The sequence below is a fragment of the Stegostoma tigrinum genome, chromosome 25, assembly GCF_030684315.1.
Source record: "Stegostoma tigrinum isolate sSteTig4 chromosome 25, sSteTig4.hap1, whole genome shotgun sequence".
NCBI lineage: Eukaryota > Metazoa > Chordata > Chondrichthyes > Orectolobiformes > Stegostomatidae > Stegostoma > Stegostoma tigrinum.
The window spans coordinates 39,665,643-39,671,800 of NC_081378.1; positions in this window are offsets into that span (position 1 = coordinate 39,665,643).

Here is a 6,158-nt window from a genome sequence, read left to right on the forward strand (position 1 = left end):
TGGATCTGGGTGGGATTCTTCAAGGGGCAGTGTGACTTGTTGAGCCGAAGGGCCTGTTTCCACACTGTAGTTAATCTAATCTAATCTAATCAGGCAAACTAAGCGTTTGGCCTGGTACAGAGCTGGGGTCAGCTTACGGATCTGCTTCTGGCAGAGACTGTGCTCTCTCTTTCTAAACCCCTCAAGGAAAGCTGTGGTTTAGGCTCCCTCAGCTTCTCCTCCTGATCTATAACTTAATCCCTCAGGTGCCTATTCTGTTTCAGTGCCTGCTCACTTGCCTTGGCTTCTGTAAACTGACAATCACTGTTAATCCAGTCTATTTGCCACCCTTCTTGCTTCTCTCGCTGCAGGTCTGCATACAGCATTGCTCCTACTTTGGTCCTCATGCTACTGCCTTCCTTTGTCTCCCTTAACTCTGTCTTCACTTCCCTGACTTTCCTGTCCTGTACCTGGGCCTGTCACTGAAGGCAGAGGAGCCAGATCACCTTCTTGGTGATCATTTATTGACTGTATGTTTGTAGTTGCTCGAAAGGCAAACTGCCCACATTTGTTCACAGAAACAAATGCAACCTTTTTGTCTGTTTTTCCTGTTGTTCAATAATGTTAACATTTTCAACAATTTGAGGACTTTCAGACATGTAATGCTCCCACTTTAAATAACGACAGGATGTTATGGGAGAAACTGAGAGGTCTCAGGTTGTTTGTGTGCAATCATGCCTGTTCATACAATCGTAGAATCACTCCAGTGTGGAATCAGGCCATTCAGCCCATAGAGTCCACACTGGCCCTCTTTTGCATTTCAAGATTTTAAGGCACAGGAGAAAGCCATTCTGTCCATCAAGCCTGTACTGGCACTGCCGAGTGAGATTTTCAGTTCGTCCCACCCCCCTTCCTTCTCCCACAGCCCTGTAAAGTTCTGCTTTCCGAGCTTAATTCCATTTCCTTTTTAAATCTGCACCTTCTCACGCTCCACTTACCAGATCTGTATTGCATACATTTGCCGCAAATAAAAATCTCGCCCCAGCTCCTGTTTGTTTTTTCTATTCCTGCATTGTCTACGTATTGCCCTTCCTGCTGAGGGAAACAGCACCTCCCTTTTCAGAGGGTAGTTAAGAGAGAACCACATTTCTGTGGCCCTGGAGTCACATGTGGTTAAAGAGGGCAGGTTTCCTTCCTTAAAGGGTATTGCCAACCAGCCTAGTTTGTCCTGACTATTGGTGACCCTTTCACGGTCACTAACACTGAGACTACCTTCATATTCCAGATTTCATTAATTGAATTTAAATTCTACTGCAGCTTTATCCTCAGGCTTCCAGCAACTTGTCCAGTGGCACTAACAGCAACCCATTGTCTCTCTACTGCTGTCCCCTGCTGGGGGAGTGTAAGTTGTACTTGGTTCCAGTACACATCCGGTTACAAGATCAGAGGCTTAAATCAGATACCAAACTGCTCATATTTTCAATCTAGAATGACAGTTATAGAGGTCTACAGCAAAGGGCCCTTCAGCCCATTGAGTCTGCACCAGTCAAAAACTATTCTAATCTCGTTTTCCAGCACTATGTCCATGGCTTGTTTGCCTTAGCATTACAAGTGCACATTTAAATACTTTTTAAATTTTATGGTGGCCAAAACAGGCTATTTAATTGGACTACCTCAGTTCTCTTTGACATTCTTTTCCCCTCAGTTGTTTAGCAATATTTTAGGTCATTTAGCCTTCAACTCTTTACACCTCACCAAACCCACCCATTCTCATGCTACTGTATGCCCACCCTAATTTACTGCCAACCAATGCCACCCTATCCCCACAGTTACTCATCAACCCCATGCAAGTTTAATGCAAATTCATGCCAACGCATTTTGCTGCCCACTCCAATGGTTTTTTGTTGCACCCCATTCCTATTTAAAGTCAATTCATGACCTTATGCAGTTATATCCTTCATGTTACTACATCCAATATGTACCATGGGCAGACCTCAGCAAACATGTTGGAATTATACAAATTAAGGGTCTAAATACCCATTGCCTTGATCTCTCCTTTAGGATTGTAAATCCTATATCACAGACTAAGATGATTGTTTGTCTCCTGTGTCTTTGAATTCCAAAAATATCTTTTATTTGCCAGTAGAGTGGAGATTTAACCTCACCTTCTCCACATTTGCTGGATGGCTAACTACTAAAGCAAGGTGTGATGACATACTTGGGAGAGTTTTCTAGCAGACAGCAGGATAACTCTTTTTACACAAGGATGTAAATCTATGGAATTCACCACCAGGGTTATTATCTGAGGCGGAGACCATTGCTGGACTTTCATGGAATCTTGGAGATTCTCTGATGAAGGGTCTAGGCCCGAAACGTCAGCTTTTGTGCTCCTGAGATGCTGCTTGGCCTGCTGTGTTCATCCAGCCTCACATTTTATTATCACAGACTAAGGCTGTTGCTAAAGCAAAATTGTGGTTGTTGAACACTGAGTTAAAATGATACTGCAGGGTGTGGATTTCCATTATATGTGATTCATGCCTTCATCCCTTTCCTCTGTCAATGACTTGTCAGTATGTGTCAGAAATGGGAGGAAGACTGAAGGATTCAGGATCAGTCTACAATTGTGGAAGGTAAATTGAATCTCCAAGATTCCATGAAAATCCAGCAATGGTCTCCGCCTCAGATAATAACCCTGGTGGTGAATTCCATAGATTTACATCCTTGTGTAAAAAGAGTTATCCTGCTGTCTGCTAGAAAACTCTCCCAAGTATGTCATCACACCTTGCTTTAGTAGTTAGCCATCCAGCAAATGTGGAGAAGGTGAGGTTAAATCTCCACTCTACTGGCAAATAAAAGATGTTTTTGGAATTCAAAGACACAGGAGACAGTCAGATATCCAGGATGGATTTCACCTGGATAAGGGAGGTGATTACTAAGACACTCACCTATATAAACCATTCAATCCAATCTAAACATGTGAGAACAATGGAAGTTGCTTGGGCAGTAAACATTTTTGTACTGAGCAGAGCCAATGTTCTCTCAAAGGAAGTTTATTTATTTCAAAAAGGGACATTTCTTTGCTGAAATATGGGATGCGCTCTCAAGACTGGATTGGAAGTAAAATCAAAGAAGTAAGGGCAAAGAGATGAACAGGAGTTCCCCAAGGTTTCCAAGTGGTAAAGGAGTGGGACTTGCGACATGTACCTTCCCTACTGTATGGAGCACTGGAAACAATAAGGAGTCTATTTGTTACAGTGGTAGCTTGGAGATGCAGAACTAATCACGCTTGACTGTGGGATTTGGGAGATATTATTTACCTACCATTCAATGTAAGCCAAAATACAATTGCATAAGAATAATCATATTGTCCAGTAACCACATCATCAAATCTTTGTTCATATTTCCATCTCAGTCAGCACCATTACAAAATGTACTATTCTACCTCTAAAACATCAACAGTCTCACACTAGTGTTAAGTCTGTTGTTGTCCACAGAATTCTACACAAGTTCTTATTGAGGCTTTCCAGTTTTCCAGTTCCAGTTTTCCAAACTGACATTATCACCTTCCAGCTTTCACATTCCATAACATAAAATTCCACATTTTTACAGCCTGTCAACGTGAGATGCTGCCAGGAATCTACCTTGAACCTGTAAACCCAAATTGTTACAGTCTTTTAGGCAATGAACCTACTTTTTTTGAATATAATGTGTGTTTTTTTAATATAAACTTTAAGGTCTCACCATCACAATTCACTGACAATTTGCACTTGCTTGGCATTGAATTCCATCTGCTGCTTTCTTATCAATGCCTCTGCAAATTCCTTTGAGTTTCTAAAGAAGAGGTGATGCTTCCTAAATTGCTATCATCTCCAAATTTTGACCCTGCTCCCTACCATTTTTAATCCAAATTATTGCTCTAGGGAGAGCATAAGAGACCTCAGAACTGAACTCTCTAACTACAACTACTTACATTTCCAACAAACCTAAAAACCATTGTTAACTCTTGGTCTATATCTCTACTCAATCTTTAATCTTGCTGAGCATTTTCTTATCACTCTTTTCTAACAACACCGTCAAATAATTTCTTGAAGTCCATGCATATTAAATATGTCATCTTCCTAAATTATGTCTATGATATCCTGAAAGAATGATGAAGTTTGATGTGATGAAATCATGTTTATTACTGCATGAGTGAGATTCTGTGATCATGTCTTCCTTTTCATATTATCCCATCCCTCACTGAAATACTCTCCACAGATTAACTTTGCTGTTGAACGTGCTTCACCTTTCTTATTTGTGGTCTCCAGTTACCACAACACCATTCCTCTACTGCTTCTGGGCTTTGGCAACTGATATGTATCACCAGCTATAATTATTCACTTGCACTAGGAACTGCCCGGAAAATCAATCAACCAGCAGGCAAATCAAAATGATCTAGACCAGACAGAAACTGAGTATTGTTATTTTAGATACTACAGACCCTTTCATTTCCTTAGAAATCATTGCAGGGCTTATCATAGGAGACATTACAGTGATTGGGCCAAGCACTAATTAACTAGGATATAATCCTACTTTATTCTCACAAATCAGGAGGAATATAACACAGATTTTCAATTCAGGCCGAGTTTAAGATTGTAGCAGATAGCAGGTAGTAGTCAGGATTCAGAAGTAGCACAGATTTTGTTCCTATGGTTACTAAAGTTAGTGGCATCATTTGTTAATGTAGTCCTATAAGGCCTAGGTTATAAAAATTAGTACACTTATAGGAACAAAAATGTGGCAATAAATTCCTCCTTCCATTCACTGGTAGAACAATCTCATGTTGAAGGAACTATAAAAAAAAGTTCACAACATTAAAATTCACAACAAAGGAAGATTATTGCAGAAGCCATCACTGCTGGTGAACAATTTTAATGGTTTGTATTTTTCAGACCTAACACTTTATACAAAGCCAATGGGCTTTAATTTGTTTATGTTCTGTGTTGCAATTGGAGATAATGACAACTTGCAAATGGTAGCCATGATGTGGACGTGCTGGTGTTGGACTGGGTAAAGTCAGCATGACTGCTGGTTATATACAGCAGTTTTATTTGAAATCACAAGTTTTAGGAGGGCTGCTCCTTCATCAGAAATGGAGGGAAACACACAGGCATAGACTTTATACACTTCCAAGCTGAGTTTACAGCCTTGCAGTCGATCTGGTAAAGTGAGCTACTAAAAGCCGTTGTCAATTTCCTGGCACTTCAAGCAATAGCTGTAGTAAATGGAGGGGAAGAGGGTATTGACAATCAGGGATCTACAGAATATTAAACTGCCTCCCTCTCCCATCCCATCTTTTTAAAGGCTCCCCCTACTGAGTATTTATTTATTCTTTATTTGTGGTTGTGTGCAGTTTTATTAAGTTTTAAGAAAGAACAGACTAACAGCTCAACAGAAGAAACCAAGAGACAGGGAACTATTCTTTTCATGCCAGTCACCCCAACCTGTATTTCCTAGTCTTCCGCATGACGAGCATCAGGTAAAACTTACAAATATCTGTAAGCTGCAAAATGTTTAACTTTCTGATGACTTTTGTTCTAGACATATCACCAGATATTGATCTTTGGAAATAATTCAGAAATATCTCCAATTTCTATTTTGTTTTCTGAAAATTAATACAGCTCTTAATTCTAGTTATCAAGTATATATTGCTACCATTAGTGCTTTCTCATAAGCAGCTCCTTGTGGAATGGAGCTCATACATACTATAATTAAAACGGTGTAACATAGGCTAGCAATTTCCCATATTACTGCACTTGTACTACAGATGTACAGAATGAGACAATCATTACGCTACACGGTAGCACAGTGCCTAGCACTGCTATCTCACAGTGCCAGGAATCTGGGTTAATTCCAGCTTTCAGTGGCTGTCTACGTGGGGATCTGCTGGGTGCTCTGGTTTCCTCTCAAAGTTCAAAGATGTGCGGGTTAGGTGGATCAGTCATGGGAAATGCAGAGTTGCAAGGATAGGGTGAGGGGGGGTGGGATACTCTTCGGAGGGTTACTGCAAACTTGATGGGCCGATTGGCCTGCTTGCGCACTGTAGGGATTCTATGATAATTCTGTGTACTCAGAAACAGGATATGAATCACACCATCAAGTTCAGGCTATCAAATCAACAATAATTATTTATTTACAAT